This window comes from Rhopalosiphum padi, chromosome 2, assembly GCF_020882245.1.
Source record: "Rhopalosiphum padi isolate XX-2018 chromosome 2, ASM2088224v1, whole genome shotgun sequence".
Classification (NCBI taxonomy): domain Eukaryota; kingdom Metazoa; phylum Arthropoda; class Insecta; order Hemiptera; family Aphididae; genus Rhopalosiphum; species Rhopalosiphum padi.
This window is the reverse complement of record NC_083598.1, coordinates 92,858,178-92,884,398: the sequence shown is the minus strand read 5'-3', so window position 1 is coordinate 92,884,398 and position 26,221 is coordinate 92,858,178. Positions and strand designations below refer to the sequence as shown.

At 26.4% G+C, this 26,221-nt stretch overlaps 1 protein-coding gene across 2 annotated transcripts in view; it reads left to right on the top strand.

Moving 5' to 3' along the window:
• The first annotated feature begins 9,489 nt into the window (after positions 1-9,489).
• The window catches only part of LOC132921302 (protein MCM10 homolog), a 31,784-nt gene continuing 15,052 nt past the window's right edge, over positions 9,490-26,221 (top strand). The window contains exons 1-3 of one of the 2 annotated variants that reach the window (XM_060984259.1): positions 9,490-9,738; positions 19,081-19,313; positions 19,700-19,911. The gene's annotated coding sequence lies outside the window, so the exon portion shown is untranslated. Of the gene's footprint in view, positions 9,854-19,080; positions 19,314-19,699; positions 19,912-26,221 lie in introns of both variants that reach the window. The other variant, XM_060984260.1, reaches the window with a different exon arrangement.

The following is a 26,221-nucleotide window of genomic DNA, read 5'->3' as shown; positions in this document are numbered from 1 at the left end:
TAATAATTATATGTATAATTATAATTGAAGACCGGATTTTGTATAAAATGCATGTTGCTATTTTCAACATCCAATATTTTCAATTCGATACATGAAGCCAATGAGTGTCCACAAATAATTAATTGGTTGATTAAATATCAAAATGTTATACTGCATATTTTTGCATATTCTGAATATTTTTGCATATTTTAACAAAAAACCGTACAATATACACCTAAAGATCCAAAAAGGTGTTGAGCAAAAAAAAAAACAGATTATAGGCACGTTTATATAATATATATGTAGGTAAATTTATACAAGGCAATTTTTGTTAGTAAGAATAATTACGCTGTAGCCAAGTTAAGTGTAGTTTGAGTGCACGTGTTTTTTTACTAAAAATTATTTTGTAATTTACCAATTAATTTTTAAACAGTTAAAATGCCCAAAATTCCAAATTCATAACTGACATCAATTAGAAAATGAATTGAGTCATACAACATCTGGTGAGATTTTCAAAATTTTGAATAATACACAGAAATAAACATGGAACATACTTTGATAAGTTATTATTTTTCAAATTAACATACTACATTAAATCGTACTTTTTTCCTATTTATATCACCAATGTATTATGTATACCTACATACTATTTGATTTTAATTTAAATATTAAAAATATTAAAATATTTTTTACAATGTATTACGATTAACTAATGATAAAAATTAAATTACAATTTAAAAAATTACATTTTTGTATTGCATGTTTGCTATACTATACATATTATACTTTTTGTTTATGAACATTTAAACAAAATTAATAATTAATTATTACTGTATAATTAAAATTTAATGAAAATTGAAATTTTATTTTGTAAATTAATATGTTATGTACTTTTTTCTTGCATATTTTACAATTTAAAATGCATATAAATTCGGTCTTTATATATCACCGATACTGCAATAACGCAGCGAGCCACTAGTTTAGGTTAGGTTAGGTTAACCCAGGCACCCAACTATAGGTATATTATATAATATTATATTTTGAGTGTAAAAAACAAGACATTGGTCGATTTGTATAACGCGCCGAGTATAATTTATTTGTTGCATTTAGACCATTTATTCTCTCCCGTGCACTCGAAATAATGGTCAATCTTCTTATAATACCTATTACCTATATATAATAATTATTATTGGTATACGTACGCATGTAACTCATCATCACCTCTATTGCGATGCAGCAGAAGTGGAATTAACCAATATACAATATAATATTAATATATAGGTATATAAAATGTATATAAATAATATAATAATTTATACATAGGTATACGCCATACATTATACGGTCGACCACCTTTTGTTTAGAAGACCCGTTATAAAATCGTTACACCCTTGACACATAATAGTGGGGGGGAGTAAGGGCTGTCACGTCAACAGTTGGTCTTGTGCAAAAATTATTGCAATAATGCGTATATCAGCGTGCCACTTCCGTCTTTTTATTATTATTAACAGCCAATAATATCGTACATGCACAATATACCTATAAATAATAACGAATATTATCATAATGGTAATAATATTAATTATGATAATAAACGTGCAATCGCAGAGCGTCTCCGTCACTCGTCCACAACGAGTATATCGTCTTCGTTCAACCCCGTTCAGGACAACCGGAAATGCTAATTCGTTCATTAAAACCGCTCACCCGGTCTCCCCTGCATCGTACATCCGTAGTGTTCACACACATACATACAACACGGTATAACAAGTACAACGACCGTGCGTTGTTTATAATAACCGTTTGCTTATTATAATTTAAATAATATGTTCCTATAGTAATGTATGCGTGCACACCTATATAGTATATATAATATGAACTTATATTGGTGCTGCATTTAGCGATTCTCTCTCGGACACAATTCGATATTCAAAAGACATGTGGTTGTATAATAGGTATAAAATATACTTTATAGACAATAGATAGATCGTGGCACATGGTAAATATAAGCATTCACCTATAATATATATTTGAAAGGGATTAACATTTTTTTTCTTGACGACAGTATAATAATATTAAACTAGTATTGGTGTCGACGATGAATAGAATTTAATTAATCTTTTGTCGTCCGGTGATTCAATATAAATGAGAAAATTGCTAACGGCATTGGTCTAATTTTGAATATTAAAATATGTATTATACATATACATAGTATAGTCCATAGCGTTAAACATACCTACTTCTGTCGTGGTACATATGCTAGTAATTATTATTACATATAATAAGTAATAACGTATATATTTGTCTGATATCTGGTTACATATTAAATGCATAGGTATATAAACACCGGTTACCGATAAAATATTATTTTATACATAATTTTAAGTTGTTGTAAGTTAAAACTGTACGAGATAATATATACTATAACATATTGCCACCTGTACATCTACAAAAATACCACCAGTAGGAGGTTACCTAATAGAAATATAATATGATATTTTTTAAATATTTAAACGACAAATTAATTATTACAGCTAGTTTAAACATGATATAAACTAATCGTTTTAAAAATTTTTAATTCTATATAATATGTACTATATGATACGGACACGCGGTTACTTAAAATAAGTAGGTAATAAGTTACTAATAATTAAGCAATGACATATTTTAGTACCTATATAGTACTAAATAGTACTACATATCTTAAAGATAAATTAAATTAATTTTGACCACATTTATTTATCATACTATTTGTTTTCAATGATTTCATTTTTATTTAAAAAAATTATAAAATTCAATGTATGAAAATACATTGTTGTATGGCCTTTGGTCTTGAATCGGGACTCCAATAGCTGTGTCGACTAAAACCTGAGTTAAGTGGGTCGTCAATAAATGCCAGCATGTGCACCAATCCATCTTTTTTATCAAAAACTGACTAGAAATTAGGAAAATAATTATTCATTTATTCATTAACGGTGGATGGCATTTGTGTAAAATCACGAGGTTTGTACTATTGTACTATTTATACTTGAATGCATGGACCATTGAAAATAGTTGTAAGTATATGCATTTAATACCGTTTTGATTATTTAAATAAATACTAAAATATTATGACGGGTCTATAATAATATAATATAAAAAATATATTACCTGAACAACGTGGTCGGTCTGTGGTATTGGAAATCGCGTTGACTTGTCATCAATACTGCAGAGGTCGTAAGAAAAATGAATTGAAATTCTATAGTGATTTTGTAATTTTAAATTAAATTAAAATAGTGAACAATTTTTACTGCATTTTTTATCAATTTGTTTACTATAAAAAATAAAAATATAAAAACTAAAAATGTAGGTACTTATTATGAGTTATCGCGACTACCGTATGCCGCATATTACCATTGATTATAAATATTTATAATCAATGATATTACGAATTATAGCGACTAGTGAGTATAGTGACTACCGCACGCCGTGAATTCTATTTTTCCCAATGTCTTTACAATCTTATCGCATTTATAGCAATTGACAAATTCACGTAGAACACGGCATTATTTTATGGTGTTTATTGTATATTTTGGTATACTAACTGGGTAATTTCTAGGGCAGTGCAGGACTTGTACCTACTACTACCTTACACACATTTAAATAATTTAACAACGCCTATTTAAAATATAAAAAAATATCTTATACAAATAGGTACTATATAGGTACTCATTATGATTTAAACAAAATAATCTATTTATTTTAATGCGTTATGCGTTAATGCATTATGTATTTATGTGTATTGCGTAGTAAAGTAAATTTTTTAATGAATTAATATTGCATTTTCAATTTTAATTGAAGAAAAACTACGCACACAACTCGACCTAGATAATGATCGCACGCAATTCGGTAACACCGAATATAATATATATTTTATAATATTTTATATTTCTATAATTTTTTTTTATTTATATATATGTGTGACGTGTGTGTTTTTTAATACATTTTAACCTAAAGTCATATTGTACCATAGGCATAGGCGTGATTAGGGGGCGCTGGAGGGGCTAAACTCCCTCAAATACATTCAAATCCCCCTCCCAAAAAAAAACCATGCAGAAATTTATATTATTATATTGATAAATAAAAAAAATATGTGATTACTACTGAAAAAATCAATAAAATAAATTTTTGTAATTTTTAATTTTAGTAACAATATTATAATCATGATCTTAGATACGTCTATTACGTCTAGAATCTAGACCGTGCTTATTATAACGAGCCTCAGTTGTTTATCATTATCAATAAACAAAATATTATCCCTGAGGGCTGAGAGGATATTTCTGAGAGGCAGTGATTGAAAAATATATGAAAGGGGCTGAAGTCCCCCCCCCAATTTTTTTACTCCAATTGCGCCTTTGACCATATGGTTGTGTTTATAAAAATAAAATTTATGTTTGACAAAAAAACCAAATTACATACTTTGACCAGTTTAATTATTATGTATGGGCTTAAATACAATAAATACGATCATATTAAATATGCAAAAATATGAAGTAAAAAAATAGTACCATTTTCATCGGAATAATATAAATTGTGGACATTACTTACTAAAACTCCATTTGGACGTACCAAAAAATAAACATGTTGTTGCATACAAATCCTAGCCCTGTTAATAATTAACATTCTTTTCTTTACAAAAGTAAGAATGAAAAAAATTTTGATTTTCTTGACAATAGATTACTTAAAAATACTTATCTGTAATAATTTGATGGCAGATGAAACATTTTGAACACTTTCAAAATTAAATGATACCATATACGTCTGCTATATCGAGTTGTTTACGTATAAATGTATAATGACTTCGTACAAAACAATAATTATATAAAAATTTTAAATGTTTCAAAAAGATTTGAACTGAATTTTAATCCGAACAGTGTTATGATTGATTTCGAATAATCATTTAAAATAGCATCAAGAAGCGTTTTACACATTTTTGAATACAAAATAATTTACAAAATGTTTTCGATTTTGACGTAATTTGTCGAAATTCTAATTTTAAGCGATTATAAAAAATTTTTGTAAATTTATGCTCAATTTTTGGACAGCCGCGGCGAGATCATCATTTTTATTTATGGTCTAGAAGCCAAATTTACCTATAAGGGAATAGTTTTTTAATTAAAAAAATACTTATTCTGAAGGTAAATTAATAATTGTAACAGTGTTGAGGAACATTTATACAGTGTATTACGATTTTATCAAACACCACTCATTATATCAAATTCTATTAACATAATTGAAAATGTTTTTTTTACATTACTCCAGGACGAAATAAAACAATATTTTCCTTAAAAAACTATACTTTTAATAATTGTTATCGTTATATTATTTATATTTTTACTTTTTTGAATGATAACATACATTTTTAAATACATACTCTAAAAAAGAATATTTTTCGTAGAATTTAGATTCTTAAAAATCAAAATTCCAATGAGTAGTTAAATACAAGTATAATATAAGTATTTAATTATAAGTATAATTTAACATTTGGTTTAGCGAAGTGGAGTAGTACGACTAGTACGAGGATACCCCGCAAAATGTTGGTCTACTATTATTGTCTACTACCATTATCGGCATTATCTGAACTTAAAATAGGTATAACTCATTAGTCATCAACTACTCGTCCGAATAAATAATAATACAGTGATTACTGTTTACTGTTTATATCATACAATGAAAAATAAAAATGCAAAAAATATTGAGAACCTATCTAAATGAAAACTTACATTAAATATAATTTTGATTATAATAGAACATACGCAACATACACATTACACATAATATATATATATATATAGGTACCTAAATTATGGCGAATAATAAATAATATTATTATGAATATAATATTCCACATTATATGATGAAAACTGATAAAAAATGTGGAAAGGTGTGCGCTGAGCTATGGAAAAAAGTTCTCGGGAAATGGCGGCGGTGGCTGTGGCATAATGCATGGATCAACCAGCACACACAATTTGAGTGCGCACAAATACACACACTAAAAAACATCATGGCCGCGCCACGTTTTTCAATGTCCCCCGCCAACCACGCCGTCTCCGTTCGTTTTGCGTAGCTAAATCGACACCCTCGTTCTAAATCTTTCTACCCCCTGCGGAGCATGTGTACGTGATCCGACACAAAACACACCCAGAGCGGCCAGAACACCACACACACAGTGAATTTGTCGACGGGCAATTACACAATATATTTTATACTTCTTTATATATGAGCACATATTGCTATAGTAACGACGAGGAAGGAGGTGAAACTCAAAAATTAAATACCACGTCTAAAATTCCGGAAAAACAATGATACAATTATGTAATAATGCCTTTGTGTACCTTTGTAAAAAATCCATATTGTAGGACAAAAGATGAAAAAACTAACAAGTCAAAATGATCCTGAATGTTAATTTATACAATAAACAACTGGACACTATACATAATTAAACTATTGTGATAAAAAATACCACTGCTCATCAGCTCATCGTCACAACATTAATTAAGGTCTTATTTTCATTAATGTTACTTACATTGTAAGTAACATGACGTTGACGTTGTAATCACAGTTATATCAATAATGGTTTTGATAAAACTTCAAGAAAGAGATGGATTGAACTACAAAATAAAAACATATAGTATGCAAAAAAATGTTTTTATCCTTCTAAAATTTCCTAACATACTTAGTTATATTCTTGTTATATTTTAAAACTTCTGAATAATATAGAAAATGTTAATAATTTCCATAAATTATAATTTTTTAATATTTACATATAAAAAAAAAAAATTAACCGAGTCCTAAGGAGTGATCACTCCCACTGCAACCGTTCAAACCACTACTGCAGAATTGTATATAAATACGAAACTTACATCGAGTAAAGAACAAACCATAATAACTCACGAAAAAATGACACATGATACCAATGTATATTTCGGGAACATCGTATTTCTTCATAAAATATAATATGTACTTGATATTATATCAGGGTTGAAAAAAAAATTTAAAAAAAATAAACAAAATCAGTAAATGAACAAAGAAATTCGAATTCCATTAAACATATAATTATATATTATCATTAATCATAATTTAAAATGATCAATAAACAAAAAACATACATGTAACGTTAAAAAAGTTGAATATTGTTATTCGAAATAACGTAGTGAATTTAATTATAAAAATGATTAGCCATTAGGTGAACCATATATTTTGATACTATAACCAATTCACTATTAGCTAATCTGTGTTAAAAATAATTTATATTTTCTGAAATAATTTAATGCTGTCTTGTTTTTAAATATTAAATTTATTAGTATTGGCTTATACGACGCGTATAACCTATTAGTTTATTTCTGTAACTAAAATAATTATTATCATGTTTATATTCGTTTTCGTTGATATTGAGATGTGTAGTTTGGTATATATTCGTTATAAAATATGTTATAATTTATAACAATGATTGAAGATAACCTAATAACCTGGCCAATAAATGCTAAGTTTCCACTCTCGTGGTTATGCACCATTGTTCATTGATAACAAATAGGTACCCATTCTACATCTGACATAGTACTTTTAACCTTCTTGTTCTAAAATGCTTAATACTAGAATTAAATTTCTTTTACAGGATCCCATTCCCTACAATCTGTTGATTTTACGAAACGTAATTCATATAATCATATCGAAATTATTTCAAAATCATTTATTATAAACGAATTATAAAATATGATAAATAAACTTTAAAATGTATTATAAATATTAAACAGTATACGACTACATTTTTTTCTCATTTAAATTCACTAAGCCTAAAATAATATTTTTTATATAGGTGAATGTTTTATTCATGGTAAACTAAACGAATGACTTGTTTTAGAGAAAATGTATCTATGCATAAAAAATATAAATTTATTGCCCAACTGTTAAGGAATATTAGTATTTTATATATGTTTTTTTTATTATTAATTACGTCCATATCAAATAATATTACTATAGTATATCATCGTGTATGTATAAATCAGGTATCATAATAAAGTATACCTACTAATGTTAGGAATGATTATTCTATTGGCACAACCGAAGAAAAAAATATTTAAGAATACGTGGGTGGGTTGCTATGTTTTATTTTATATTTAATATCATTAAATAAAATGTTAAGTTATAGTAAAATAATAATTAGATAATTTTAAACAGAATGTAAAATAACTATAATATAAATATTATAATAATAATTTACGTATTTAAATATAAAAGTTTATCAACTTGCAGGTATTTTTTTTAAATTTATTGGACAAAATATATAAGAAATACGATTTGTTTAATTTTAAATCAACAATGTTTATTCACTTGTGAGTATTTATCACAATAATTCTTATTTTTATATAACATTACATATTATTCATTATTACATAGATATATTACACGTATTGTGTACGGTTATTGTTACGTTAATATTTAATTATGATATTTTTTACAGTTTGTTTATATATATAATAATATAATATATTGTAAAAATGTATATTGTATAATCTCATTTTTACAGAAGTTACTCGAACATATATAGCGAAGTTAATAAAGCTAGACGCGTCTATAATATCATAATTTATAATCTAATGATAATGAAACTTATATTTTTCACTTCATTTTGTATACCACGATTACTCAAAATACAAAAACATTTCCAGTAAAAAATCTTAAACTATATACAGTACACACTACACATACACATTAAACGTATATTATGATGTATTATAAAATGCATATATGATGTAATATACCTGAGTTGACGGTGATGATAACGTGTATAATATATAGTAGCACATTCCCAACAGACAAATTTTATTTTTTACATGTCGTATACATAATATATAGTGTTACCCCTGATGAGATAATTTTATGTAAATGTATGCGACGAAAAAAATGTATACGTCGTGTATACGCGTTTATATAGAAACAATATCCCCTGCGTGTTCCCATTATTATTATTATTTATTTCCTTTATATATGCACGCACACAAACACTCACTAGTTAGCCCGGGGACAATAATTATTATTCGCTTTTTTGCATACGATTAATGAACGTTCTCACCGGTCCAGCGGTATTCGTTTGTTTTGTTTTGTTTTGTTATTTTTTTTCACATCCTTTATATCCGTTAGGTATTTTTTTTCTTTTCTCATTGACTATACACATAGGTATATTGTGCACACGATGAAAGTATTTTTAAAGAACCCTCGATGAGACTACTGCATCAAACGAACACACACACACACGACCCCATACCGACCATACCGGAATCCCTTCAATAAGGAAGACATACGTCCTCTTTCTCATACAAAAATATTATGCAGATTAGTTTTTCTGTACAAGACAATGGCCTGCTGATTTTTTTGTATACCACGTGTATATTCGGGGCTTTTGTATAAAGTATAATAATAACAACTGGTTTTTGTTACATATGTACATACACACATACACTATTCCGCGATGGATCGTAGTCAGCAGTATAACACTGCAGTACGTGGCGGTTGCAACAAAATGTGTATATAACTTTATAAAAATCACACCGCGCTTTTGTGTACCTACTTATTTCTTATACCTATATTATGTAAAATATAAGTGCATTTGATTCGTAAAATCCGTCACCACCGCCTCCACAACGTGCGAATTATGGTGTTCGTTATCGGCAATTATTTTTTTTTGTGTTTATTAAGACTTTGTGTATACATAATATTATATAGGTAGGTATAAAATACACACCTGTTATACGATTTTCATCGTGACGGATTTTGTATAACTTATTATTTTATTATGTTAAACTTGATTTACTGACTACTAAAGTTTTACTATATATAGGTAAGATGGTTTAATCATTTTTATAATTTTTAATGGTATACATATTTTCTTCAAGTAATTTCAAACAAATGCGTAATATAAATATATAATAATATCAAATATGTATAATATATTATGTGACATAACATTTGAAATGTTTATAGTCATATACCATAGTATTATAGCTGTGGAAAATTATTTTCTTAAATCGTATTTTTTTATCATTTATTACGCATTTGACTAAACGCATAAAATATGTTTATTTTAAGTCTGTAGAATTGATTATATAAAAGTTACATGTTAACAAAAAATATTTGTGAAAATAAATTTGGAATTATAATAATTACATTCATGTCTATATAGAGTTATTATATTTACGCTTCGTTATCCAGTTGCTTCACCAGATTTTCCCGAGAGCCTTGTTAAAGCTACACACTTCCCTTTACCAGCCATCAGAATTCAACGAGTAACCCTCTATTTATTTTTCTCGTTTTTAATAATTTTTCTCTCGGTCCCCGTGGACAGTGAAAAGATGTATTTCCTTTAACTATTGGTTAATATGCGTATACTTTTATAATGTGCTAACTAACCTATTTTTTATCAACACATTTTATCATAAAGTCATCAGCTCTGCCCCCCTCCCCCCCCCAAAAAAAAAACAAAAACAAATATACAAATGCACATTAATTAAAATTAGAACTAAAGAAAATAAAGAACATATTATTTTAATATAAACGACTTAAGTCTTTAAAAGTTAGTTACCTATATTATATTTAATTTGCATTTTTTTGTAGAAATTGAAAAAATATTGCAGACGTTTTGTATTCATCACATTATTATTTTAAATAACATTTCAGTAGCTTAATTTTTTTTCAAATATATTGAAAAAATATACATTTAAAATTTTAATTATATTAACTAAATAATTCAATTTAAATTTACCAAAAATTTATTTAATAAACCTAAAAAACCGAAAATAATCTAAAAATTGATGACGATTATATAAGTCACTGTTAAGAGTTACTCAACACATAGATAATCATAATATATGATTAAAAAATACGAATAAGTAAATTATATAATACAAACCCGCATATGCTATCTTATGTGTGTTAATTTTATTTTATAAATTAACGCCAGTCAGCTTTTACAAATAAAAATAACAGATATATAGATATAAAATTAGATAACAAAATAGTTACAAGATAACGATAAGTATTAAAGTAAACATATAAGAACGATATAACAGCGCTGACAATTAGATAAGTAGCCTAGGTATAAATTTGTTATAAAGTAAACGAATCGTATACGCGCATCATTCTAAGGAGGGGTGCGTTGGCTGTAAAGTTAAATGATTAATGCTTCAGTAGTATATTAAAGTAAATTAATTTTTGTCAAACTAAAAGAAAATAACATTATCTGTGTTATATTGTTGATTTTATACAATCTCTTAATTTTAAAGCAACTTATTCAGTGGCGTCATTTGAGTTTTATAGTAGGGGTGCCAAAATTTAAGCAGGCCAATTTTTTCAAAATAGTAAAAACAGATATGGTTTGTGTGTAAGTCACTTATATGGGGTTAAACTCTTGAAGGGTAATTTCAATGAATTCAAATTATTCATTAATAATTTATTTGCCTTTTGCTATAGATCCAAAAATATTAACTGTAGAAACTTATATTTAATCTATGAAATTTATTCCAAATAAATTTAATATATTATATTTATTTATTAACATATTATAATAAATAATAATACAGTATTCCATACAAAATACATTCGTTTTTTAAATTAATTATGCTATTCTAGCTTATACCTTCTAGTATTTATTTTAGAAAATCTATCTACTGCTTCGTCTAAATTTATTTTGTTATTATCTTCTTTTTCTATCGCTACGACCATTAAATCACTTAATCGTTTGTCACCTATTGAAGATATAATATTATATAATATTGTACTAAGTGTAACCGTAGGTATAGTCTGTAACGAAATCATAGTAATGTTAGAAATATAGAATTATTTTGAATTACAAGCATAATTATTGTATAATGGAATGGAATACCCACATACGTCGATACGTACCTATTATATATTTTAATATTTATACCATATTTTATTATAATACATTTATACCTACTAACGAAAAAAATAATATCTGGAGAGTTGAAAATAGCTATATGCTATAATCTAATAAGAATCTAAAAATAATAAATATTATGCATTATTATTTATTACCTATCTACATACATAATAATATTATATTTTATACCTACGCTAGCTACGCATTATATAGTATTCATAACAATTATTAATATATTTTAATTTTTACTCATAGGGCCATAGGCCGTCGCCCGTGCGCCGTCGGCGCATTGTAAATTTTAATTCAGGCCAATAAGACTCGGTAAAAATATGGGAGCCAAAGTATACCCTGCCCCCCCCCCCTAAATGGCGCCCCTGAACTGTGTTGTAAAATATTCTCATGACTTAAAATTTAAAATATTTTAAGACTAAGAGAGACTGCAGTTAGATAATATGTTTTTCCTTTAAGTTTGATAATAATAAGTCAATTTATTGTAATATTTAAACTAACAAATAACAACACAAAATTAGAGCTGCTTATGCTGAACTCAAATTTACCATGTAGTTTTTATTTTTAATATTCAGGTGTGACATCTTTTTAAGTATCTATATATTCTTAGAAATTATACCGAATAGTTTTGATCATAAAATATTAATAAATATAACTATATTTGCTTATTAAATTACTCCAACAGATATTTAATTTACTCGTCAACGATGCACATACACACAAACCACTTTAATGTATTCTAAAACCCATGTCTTTTTAACATCGATTTTTTAAATAGCTGTATGTGAGAATATGAAAAAAATGAGTTGAGTAGTCTGCAGTGAAGTACATAGAAATTGAACGAAAAATGTCCAAACGAAAAACAGTCATTTATGTGCGTTGAGGGAGCTAGTTATATTTTAAATATTATATAGGTGTATATTATATCTATATCTAGGGAGAGACAGAGAGACAGAGAGAGAGAGAGAGAGAGAGAAAGTTCAAAGGAAGCCAACGCGATTGCGTTCGATTCCAAATATATGGGTGATAGAGGGAAAGTCTAAATTACAATAGAAACGAAGAGGGGAAATGTCACAGACAGAGTGAACAGAGGAAAGAAATTTGCGAATAATAAACGTAAAAGTATATTCTGAAGACGGAAAAGAATACGCCGGCAGCTGCTGATGTAATAATAATAAAAAAAAGAGGAATAAGGAAAAAGGGAGAAAAGTTCACCATCAGGCTGCAGTTATACTATAGGCTCGATATTAAATCTGGACGTCCATTCGTCCTACCCCGCCGCCACTGCTGCCTATGTTGCCGTGTGAGTTATTTTATATGAAATGTAATTTCTTTACTGTAATAAAATACAATTAGTTTCCTTACTGGTCCTTATGTATATAGATATTTTTTATTATAATTTAATAACAAGTTTACGTAGGTATACAGTTAAAAATGTCACGAAAAAAGTCTTGTCCGTAACGTGTAATAAGGAAATTATTTACGCTATTTATAGTATTTTAATTTAGCCCGAAATGGAATGTACAAATTGTATAATCTGTATAATCTTGTATTATCTGTAAGTTTTTACCATTTCATACACAGCTTCAGATTAATATCAATATGAAATGATTATTACGTATTTCTATTGTAATAAATAATATCATTTAAATCTATTTACATATAATATACAATACATCGAATGAAAATTCTAAATGTTTGATAAATTTGTAATCAAAGAAATAATGCCTAACCTATAATATATTGTAAATAATAATGATTTAAGATTTTATTTTATTATAATGAAATAAGTAAATTCCAAAAAGTTTTTTTACAATGTTAGGAAAGTTATATATATATACATTATATATAATTGTATTTAAAAAATTGCTGAGAATTAAAAACGTATAATAGACTTTTTAATGTAAAAATAATGTGATTAAAGCTTAAAATTTAACAAACAATTTTTAAATTCACTAAATTTGAAAATGTTGAAATGTATCAACATACAATATACATTATGTACCTGGTTTACTACCTACCTTACTATATGTTTATTGCATACCAACATTTTTTTAGTTAAATTAAACTATATACGAATAATAATTAATTAATTATTAACTAATTTTTACATGAAAATAAATTCATATGAGTACTTCATGTCTCTATGTAAATTACCATAAGTCTAACAGATAGGTAGTTTTTACCAAATAAACGGTTATTTTTATTGTACACCGGTAACAATTCATAAAATATTAAGTAATTCCAATCAAATGTTTTGTAGGTTTGTAGTTGTAGCTATAGTTTATAAACAATATTGTTTGTAGCTACAACAATACATTGCTATTTTTACTGATACTTTGTTCATATAATCAAAACATCAGTTAAAATAAAACATTTTGTAACTATTACAATGTACTTCAATAATGGCTATAGTATTTATGGCTAGGACTAATATATTTGTGTTTCTCTAACTATAAATCATATTACAAAACTATTTTATTAATAATATTCAATTATTTTTTTCCGTGCACTGGAAAAACATTAGTATTCGATGATACGGTGTAAATTAAATCTTATTTATTTTCCCCTCTTTTAGTTATAATAATGTTTAATTTAAAAAAAAAGTTGGAGAAAACCTTTTATTCCGGTCAAAGGAAAAGAACCCTTATTACCGTTACAATGTTTTAACACGTATTAAAGTCCTGCGTCTAATTTGCAATTAACCCTCCGATTAAATCTTGGTGTTTATATACACAAGCCAATCTAATTATCGGTAAAATGTATATATATATATATATTATATACATAGGGTAAAGTAGGTATATATTATACATAGATATTGCAAAAGAAAACACCAGTATTAAAAAAATAAAATAAAAACGGTTGATAATAATATCAGATTACGAGTACTTTTTGCTTTTTAATAATACTTCCGGGACCTTTCTCATTTTTTTTCCTTGACGAGGATTGGTTGGTTTATACAAGCCCTTTAAGAATAGCTCTTAAAGGGGACGTTTGAGCAATATTCACGAATCGCATGGTTTATACACAATAATACTATAAAAATATATATACATAAAAATATACACACTCATATTATACGACGTTATACAGAACTAACAACGATGTACGTTTTACATGGTGGAATGGAAATCTTCTTATTAATCAATGCTCTTTCCTCCCCCATGCGGTCCTCAGTCCTTACTCAAGTGAGCCCATACAAAACGCCTGAGTAAAAGGGAGACTGAAAAAACTTTTTTAATTTAAAGAAAGTTTTTTTTCCATTTTATAAAATCTGTTTGAACGAGTACTTAAGTGCCATTACAAAGTTGAAGCAAAAAATAAATAGATAACGAGGACCTAATTTATTTATATTCACAGTATTTGTATTTCATTGTACATGATGGTCCGCAACCTTTTCATATAATATACGCATGTATAAATGTATACAGTATAACAGATATATTCATCATTATTTTTTATTATAATACTAAATACAATAAGTGAATTTAATTTTTTTTTATTATGTAACTTTTTTAACCATTTGAAGTGTACTGATTACCTATATGAAAGTTCAATATTTTATATTAACGGGCATATATAAAACGTTATTTGTAAAGGTATGATTTGGTTGGTTACATAGCTTTTGTGACACTAGCTACATTATTACATTAAATAATAAAATAATAATAATAGCTGTACGCCTTTAAATAGCTAACAGAATTAAATTTTAAAAATGTTATTTGGAGTATTGTTTAAATTATATGTATGGGTAATTAGGTATTATAAATTATCATCATAGTATTATGTATAGAAAATAATATGAGCTAGAAGCTTTTAATTCTAATTTATATCATGTTTAAGATATACAACACTCTTATTTAGAGTTTTAACAAGCAAAGCTGATCTATCGAAAAATTATTTTATCTATACTATACTATACCAGTCCAATAAGGCACTACCTAATTTGAAAGTTAAAACAGTAATAATTTCTAAACAACTGTTTATCAGTTAATAATATTAGATAAATTAGATTAACAATTCTACATATTTAGATAAAACTTAAGGTTACACCTGCCATCAAGTTATGCATGTATGTTAAGGGAAAATTAATAAATCTAACTATTTTTGGAAATTGTTCGTAATAATTTTAAAAAGTTGAGTTTTATTTTACCTATACTTCTAAAGGCGAATAAAGAATCTCTTAATTTATTTCGATGAAGATTAAAAGTATAAACATGTTGTTGAATTTGAAGTGATGTTAATGGTTTCATTAAAAGTAAATATTCTATGATTTTATAGTTACAGGAAGTTAATTAAACAAACCTAGATTAGTAAATGTTAACTTTCGAATGACGATACATTTGAAAATCGTGGGTCTGAAACTCTGAAGTACCTACCTAGTACTTACTACAACATTTTTAAGATACCTAGTATAAGTAAATATGATGTACCTAATTCTGCACTACACGTTAGTTGATTATGCGTCACCACACTTACTATGTATACATTTTACAATTTTATACTAATTTTAATATACCTTCTACACTATAGTAAAAAAATTATGTTTTACAAATTATTAAAATTCCATTTTTAAAAAACCATATTACATTTATTTGTGTTGTATTTTTCGATTTAGTTTCTACCAAAGAAAATAAACTTGTAACAGTTACTTTTAAATTAAAAATATCCATCACTAAAATATATTCAACCACTGAATAAACATATCCAGTCTGGCGAACATTATCACAAGTGAATATATAATATAGTAAAAATCATAAAATGTGTAAAAGTTTTAAATTCCTACTAATAATTTATTGAATTATAACAAAATAATTAACACTGTTATTCGTCATCAAAATAGGTATGTAATTTTGTCAAAATTTGAACTTCGATTTTCGAATATATATTATATATATAAAATATTTGTACATTTTTAAGGTTTTTTTGTTCCAATGTATGAACTATGTAAAGGAAACATTGCATTAAATTTCCAAACCTTAGTAAGTTATAATAAGTTATAACAATAAAATTGACGATTTTATAAATATTGTACTATGAAATACTTGTATAGTTTGTACATTTTTATGATTTCGTAAAATATGAACTTCAAAAGCATATAAAAAAATGTTGTGCTTATGTATTTTTAATATTTTTATATAGATATAAGAAAAACTTATGGGAAATCTTGTATTAAATTTTCAAAATTTTTGGCCGAACAAATAGAATTTTATTGACCTTTATAAAAAAAAATGCTAAAAAAATTTTTTAATATTTTTAAATAGCTCAAAATGAGTAGGTATATATTTAAAATAATAATATAAACAATTTTTGATAAATTCAAATTATTATCTATTATTGTTATTTTTCTTTTTAATACGACAACATATAAAAAGTTATTAAAGGGAAATAATTATTTTACGGTTAAATATCTGTAATGATAATGTGGTAAAAATAATTCCCAACCTAACCTAATTTCTTAGGTCTTATATTCATAAAAAATTAATTTTGCTTTCCGGTAGAAACTTTTTTATATAAATTAATACAACTAAAATAAATAAAAAAAATAATTTTATTGAATTTCTAACTAAAAAATAATTTCTATATACATTTTTAAGATATTTAGGAATTTTGTCAAAATTCTAACTTTAAACACCCTAAACAATATTGTGACTATAGATTTTTATTTTATGAGGAGCTTATTGTATTACATTTTCTAGCTTTTCTAGATTAAATCAAATAATTAAATAACTTTTAATTGAAATTTTAATTTCAAATAAAAAAGAAACTAAAAAAATTGAAAATTTCTCAAAATATCAAAATATTTTAAAACTGTTATCGTAAATATAAAATGATAATTTAAGTTTATAGTAGAATGTCATGTATCTACGTTTGTTCGTTTTTGAGTTACATTAAAAAAGCAAAATTTATTTTGCCAAAAATTAGATTTGCGTAAAAATTCCTTAATTTTAATATAATTAATTTATAACACTATAATTAAACCTTTTCATTAAGTTTTTTTTTCTCCAATTATTTTAATAAGTTACTACTGGAAATTTCAACCTTCCTAAAGTACAAACTAGATCCAATTTGTTATCAGAAATCCCCCACAAAGTTAAAGATCAAAGCATTTCATGTAAACCGTACACGTATAAAAAAAACGCTTGCCAAGTCAGAGATCGGCATGTAAACTTTCTTGATTTTCAATTTTTAGAAATTTATTAATTGTATATTTGTATGCAATACGTATGTATAATGTATTTTTTTTTCATTTTCATTTAGTGAGATAGATTTCTGAAACCGGAGAGCGAATTTTTTTGTTTGGGGTCTTGTTAGATTCACATTGACTAAGAGAAGTGCAGTGAAGATTTTCAAAACTTTATCTTTTAGAGTTAATTCACTACAGAGCTTCAAAAAAAATTAAAACACATTTTATTGGGTATTTTTTTATGTTTTTCAGCTTTATAGCTTTGTAGTGAGTTAACGATTGAAGATAAAGTTCTGAAAATCTTTACAACACTTCTCCTAGCCAATGTGAATTTAACAAGACCCCAATTAACAAAATCTGTTCTCCAGTTTCGATAATCTACCACGCTAAATGAAAATCTAGCAAAAAATAACTATTTTCTTAACTGTGAAAATTTAAATAATTTTTTTTGAAAGTTTTTAATTGCACATTTTTTATCTACTTGATAATCCCTTTTTAAAGAGCTATCAACCAACTTTTTAGTTAAAATAGTTTTGGAGAAAAGTTAAAAATTAGAAATTTTTGGAACTATTCACGCCGACGTTTTTGTGGATTCAAATCGTTATATCGCTTGGGTGTGATATTGAATCTCTCTCAATAATATTTAATGTTAAAGCTATAACTCAATTATTCACCTACTCATTTCAACTTAGTTACAATTAAATCATTTTTCTATTTAACAAAAATTCTTGAAGGTTAAAAATTCAGACTTTTTTCATTTACTGATTTTTCAGTAGAAAATTCAGTCTGAAAATGCATTACATTTTCGTTACTTGGAAATAATTCTAATGAAACTACAAATAGTGTTACAAATAAAGTAACGCGTTACTTCCGTTACGTTACTACCCAACACTGTAATATGCAACACTTTAATGTCACATTGATGGAAACGAATATTTTTTCAACTAGTTCTATTTTCTTCTCTTTTTAGTTTTTATAGCCACCAGTGTTATGGAAATATTCTTACCCTGAACAGCTCCGCGTTGTGGTGGAAAGAAATGAAGCGCAAACAGCACGAAATTGACATGAGTGGAGGTGGCGGTGGTGGTGGGCTGGCGAGCCGGTGAACATCGGTCGCAGATGGAACGACAGAGGCGCTTGCACGTCGTGGTCTCCTTGGAAACGTTAACCGAAGCCATTTTCGGGCCAATAACTATACGTCATGTAAGTTTTCTCTCGCTCTCTCTCCTCTAATTTATAAATGCGTATGTATATATATGTATATATAAATAACATAACGAGGGGTGCAAAAAAACGTAATAACTCAATTTTCAGTTCAATAAGCTAAAAGCGTTTGTTGCTTTTGCTATTTCTGCTGCTGTTCCATGCTAAGATAAAGATTATTTTCTCCACAAAACCCAACAACTTTATCAACGCGCACATACCGACAATGGCGTAGTTCTTTTAATTGAATTAAATAACCTAAGAATTCTGCTAAATTTAGTCCTACGTCTATCTCACTCTGTCTTACAATAACACTTAAATTTACATTTTACCTATATAATATAATATGTTATAATATATATATTATGTATAATTCCTAATTACAGCCGGGTTCACACGGAGTCGTAAACTGGCGAGAACACTACTCATTCTGCACATGTCTCACGACTGTTGTATTTGCACGACCGATAATATGCGACCTCCAGTTCATACGGAGCTGGATATTTATTTGACGACGTAGGCGAGAGACGTCTAAACTAGTGTTTCACGACTAAACCGTTCGTGTTCACTCCTTCACTCCAATATGCCGGATGTAACAGTATTGTTAATTTTATTTATTTACTTACCTTGTAACACTATTTTCAAAAAAAGACTTTTAAAATAATAAAACACATAACGTTCTTTATTGAGCAATTGTAAATAAAAGCAATAAATAATATAAACAATGGAGATTATAATTATCTTTTATTGAAAAAATCGTTAATATTATTAAACTACGGCAGAAAATCTTATACCTATAAAGAGGAAGAAAACTATTGCTTTAAAATGATACGATTAAGTGCTTAAACCATTCATCATTAGGGTAGGTTTCATTAAGAAACCTACAACGAATAAGAAAAAAAAATAATTGAAAATAAAGGACCACGATACTTGTCATTGCGGGGATGCAGAGTAGGTGTAAATATAACCTTAAGTTCTTTGTGGATAAAATAATAATTTATTAACGAATCGAGCGACCAGACGAGTTTTATTATTTTTTGCATCAGTTCATTTAAAGTTTTAAAAATGTTTTTTTTAATAGGTGAATCCATCGTTTAACGACAAATAGTTAGGAAAAGCTCTTTTTCATATTTTTATCAACCTGTTGCCTTGTGTTTTTAATCTTTGACCACACCGATAACTATTCCTTTTACACAGTACACTTTTTAGATGTATAATATTGATAATTTTTTTTTTTTTTTATTAAAATCAACTATTTAAGTAAATATTTATGAATACAATTTGAGATTTTTCATTAAATTGATAAAATAAATCTACCAAGTCTACATAACAACTGTCACTTATTTGTATTACATATAATATATAATTAATTTGCCGTGATTAAATTAGTTGCCAGGGACTACAACAATTCCATGTCGTTTGGTAAATTTGTTGTCAAATAAACTATTCACTTGCGATTAATTGTCGAATTAAAAATCAAAAGAAAAAAATATTCCTATAGTCTTATTAAATAATAATATGTGTAAAAATAATATACATTTTACAATGAAATTTATTTCTATGTCAATAAAAAAGTTACTTTCAAACAGCTGAATATTTCTAATAACTGATAACTGACTTATTAAGATATTATATACATAAACAATAGCCCCTCCAACAGATTACATTTTGTTTATTTTTCACGAATGATAACAAATGCTTTTGTAAGCGTAAGATAATGATAGTATTAATTTTATTTTATTTTTTTCTTTCAGAAAATTAAATTACAAATAATTAAGCTTAAACTATTTAATAAGACCTTTGAATTCTCATTTTTATTTTACTACTATTTTAAGGTAAATTGAGCATAATTCAAAAAGTTTCCAAAAATAAACTAAAATTATTATATTATTTTTATATTTTTAATTTCTATAGAATATATAGAAAAACAGGGTTGTCATTTAAAAAATAAAAGTTGATATCCCTAACGCGTAAAATAATAGTGGTATTTTGAAAAGTATTCTCAGATATACATTTTATAATCCTTATTAATATTCAAAAATCTTCATTAGGGAATTAGAAAAAATACCATTTCTAAACATATTGAATACCTTGTATAACCATTACTACTATACTTTTATAGCAAACGTAAATATTATTTTATAATATATTATTATTTATTATACACTTATAAAATAATAAAAAATATATATACCGAGAACGTTTTCGAAATTCATACCTAACTCACTATCTCAACGTCATACGCTGCTAATCTAATAAATCACGATCACATTTAAAGTGTATAAATAATATATTAAACAATAAATATCAATAAATAAAGAATCTTTGCCTGCGTTAAATGCCAAAAACCATCTTTCCAGCCCACCTTATACCAAACCACAGTTAGAGTAGAGACGGTGGTCGATTTAGAACGGTTGGCGATAATAATATAACCACCGCGTACAATGCTTTCGATTTTTTTTATCTTTCCCTCCGTCTGCATCTCATTTTGAATGCATGCCCCACGTTGTTATATATATGACTATCGCGTCTCGTCTTGCATTTCGTTGGTGTATAATAAATAAATATATAAAATATATACGAGCTCGCGGTTCTGGCGTTATTGCGAAAAAACCAATTTCACTCAGTTTAATGGAAATATTTATGAGATCTACCGGGGCGCCATTAGTAATGGGGAAAGTGTGACGGCTATTGAGAAAGCAGGGGAGGTAGGTGCAGATGTTATGATGGGCAGGGGTGTTGAGGGAGTGGAGAAATGCGTATGGCGTGTTTCGGCTAAGCGTACCGAGGGTGTATACCTATAGGTTGAGACGAGTGGGTGCGAGAAGTATGCAAGTAGGAATATAAGATACCTATAATACCACTACTATAATAATAAACTATATAATAAATATGTATATGCACATATATACACGCACAGTGCTCCTTCTATGCACGTAATTTTTTGAACAGACGCAATCAGGTAGATAAGTTGTAGCAGTTGGGAATACAGAGTCGTTGGTATTCAAAATTAGTATATATTACTAGCTGAATTACCCGGTTTCACCCGTATGCAGTTTTTACTTTCTCTTATTGAAATTCTTAAATCAACACACATAGTTGTATTTTAAAAAGAAAAAAAAATATAATCAATATATTTTATAAATAATAACATACAGTAATAGTATTTTCAATATTATTCCATTCTTAGAATAACTACAATATGTATTTATAAAAGTAAATATATCATGATAAGCAGAGATAGCAAATCAAAATCAAGGAAATAATAAATTTACCATTACTTTAATTAATATTTAATAAAACATTGTGTATCGTATTTTCGTATAGGAATATGAACATTATGAGCCTTAAAATTCTAAACATCTAATTACAATTGTTTTTCTGAATTTTATATAATTTTTAATTTAACTAAATCATGTAAAAAAAATAAATTTTGTAAACAAGTTGTATAAAAAGTTTTTTATAAGTATAATATTAGGGCAAAATGTCCTTATTACTTGTTGATAAACAAAAATGTTTTTTTAAGGCCATTATGTTATACGGGCCTAGGGGCGCCAAATCTCTTAATCCGGCACTGTGTTGGAGACAAATTTGTAAGGAAAATCCAAAATTATTTTTAGGTTTTAATGTAATATACTAAATATCGGCTCCTTCACAAGTAGAAGATTATCACTAGTTAGTACGTGCTGTGTCGTATAATATTGAATTATTTGTATTTAAAATGAAATTTACAAAAATGTTTAGCCAAAACGGCAAACAATTATTGGTGCTTAACAATTTTAAATTTAAATTTAAATATAATTCCAAAATAGGCGGTTATTCAACATGGATTTTCTCAAAGAAAACATGCAGAGCCAAATTGGTTTTAAATAACGAATATATTACTCTACAAGAAAAATCATTTTTGGTACATAATCTATAGTTATACCAATATATATCTAATTAAATGATTAACGTATAATATGTGTTGTCGTATAGGTTATGTCGGTTATGTACATCGTAAGTATCTATGTACCTATATTATATATATAAAATAAATTGTCGCAGTTTATATAATGTATCTTATCGGTTTTGTCACAGATTGTATAATGTTAATTTTTTTTGACGCAGTTTATTATCTCCCAACTTTTTGTTCAATTGATAAAAAAATAAAAATTCTATCGTTAAAAAAAAAAAATTACAATTATAAACTTATGTTTCGTTAATATTTGGTCCTTTTTATCTGGACAACTATAGTGCAATTGCAATAATTAACAACAAAAAAGTTACTGATCAGCTATAAAAACTAAGTATCATTGAAAACTGTTATAATTGTATACAAGAATATATTTTAAGACTATATTCCCATGGACTAAAACATTATTATCATTTATTATGAAAGTAGATAAAATATTAATGTTAATAGATGAAAGATAATGAATAGCAGTGATGTGCTGAAGTAGGCTTTTTTGAGGCAATTTCCTCAAGATCAAAATTGGTGTGTAGGTAGGTGGACATTGGGAAACGGATTTAGTGCGATCAACATTTTTTGATAATAATATATTTATATAAAGTAAAAAAAAAAAATAGTTTCAAAGCTGTGATGCTAAAGGTGGTAAAATGGTAGTGTGACTTAGGTCATTTTTCAGCACGCTACTGATATATATACATATACATATAGTCTTAATAATTTAAAAATATTTCATTAACGTAAAAAAAAGTATATTCTTTTTATATTAAATCGTTTTTACTTTACTATAACATCTAAATTTAAAAAATCAATATATTTTTTAACCAAATAATTATAAAAAAACTTCCTGTCGATGATGATCAATGATTATCTATTACCACCTGAAATTTAATAAACACCGAATAAAGCTAGTAAACTTGTATAATGCCTTATAAGCTAATGCTAAATATTAAATGTATTATGTGATTAACTACAGTATATTATTAAAATTGTATAAAATTTTGTATTAATTGCAGTTATCACCGCGTTATACCATTATAGTACTATTATAGTGACGTAGCATAAAACTAAAATCTCTAAAATCTATTTGAGGTCATAACAGGATTTAACAGAAACAAAACTTATTAAATAGTGATGCTAGAAAGGGTCTAATAAGTAATAAGAATAACTAATAACTAATAAACTATATAAAAAAAATTAAAAATTATAGTATATAATATAATTGTAAACTTAAAAATGATCTTTTCGAGCCTTCATTTGATTAAAAAAAATATTTTCTCAGTGGTTTTTTATTTGTATGCTATGATAAAAGTACTTGAACAAACTTTGGAAGCCCTGGTCTAGATGATATGCTACTACCATAAACTCTAATCCCATTACCTATCGTTGTTAAAATAGCCACATATTATGTGTCCCCCCCCCCAAATATAGAGGTGTAAATTTAGGCCTAAGCACCTCCCTGGCTAAGCCACTAATCACTATAGGTAATAATTAGTAATTATTATTAATTATCTATAAGATATAACTAATTGTGTATACATTATACATAATATTATTCATTACATTTTTTTAGTCAAAACATTTTAGGCATTGTGAGAGGAGTGATATTAGTTTTACAAAAAAGTTCTTATCCTTAAAAACATACAAATGTTATCAAATATTTAAATTAATATTTTCTAAACATTATACAATTTTCAAAATATTTTAGCTATTTATGGGCTAATGCAACACTTAGTAAATTATGTTCTAGTTAAAAACTCTTACAATTATATATGTTTATATCTTTAATTTTAAAATATAATACATGATTCCTTATAACTTATAAGTCATTTTATTGACATTTAAAAAAAGTTTAGGCTAAACATATTCATTTTTTTAAAGTCGTAAATTTGAATTCAATTTTCAATCGTTAAATAACAAATTTTTTGCAAAAATAAAAAAATATTTGCTATAGAAACTTATTACATTCCACTATTTCGTATATAATTTTCTATACACAATAAAATGTTCTAAATATTAAGACTATTTATATCAAAATTTTGTTGTGTTTGATGAGTATATATAGTATATACGTTGGCATTGACTTATTATAACGTATAAGTTAAATGGTTATTTGATAACTAAAATATTAATATTATATGGTATATTGACTTAATATTATAATATTAGCCATATTGTTGCCTGTTGGTAATAATTAGTTCAGCATACGCATACGACAATAATTATTATGGTAAATTATATTATTTCTTACAAAAATAAATAAATATAAGCATATGGCTCAATGGGGGTGTTATATAGCAGTAAGTACCCCTTCTAAATCCGCCCTTGTGAACTTTGATTGTGTTTTTAACTTAAAAATTAAAATAAAAAAGTGTATAGATTAAAAGTTTTGAAACATAAAAGATAATAACCCTTTAAAAAGCTAAAATGTATTATTTTTTTTTAAATGACAATTAATTTTTTTATTGAAGTCTAAATAATAACTCCTTTAACATAAATTGAAACTTATTATTTATTAACATACAATTTTACTGTTACACGTGTTTTGTTAACATTCAAAACAGTTATCATGAGAATAGAGAATGCATATGCATATTATAGTGAAACGATATCTGATCTGGACATCTGGTGTGCAAAATATTATGTAAACGGTGTGTATACTAAAATAATTTTTAGCCGACCGTTGATAAATTAATACTTTTTTTTTACTTTAGTTTAATGGATAGTATACGGATATGGTATACTTAACCAGTATTGTGTTGTACAGCCGCCGTAATGAGTTTTTTTAAATAAGTATAATTGTTTTCCTCTGTCCCTATTGAGCATTTATAATAATATTATAATAAATAATAATATAATACTGTGCATTATACGCTATATATGTAGTGTATATACAGTAAACCTATTGTTCCCCACCCTATCCTCCTCTGTCATCATAATTATACGGACCTCGACATCT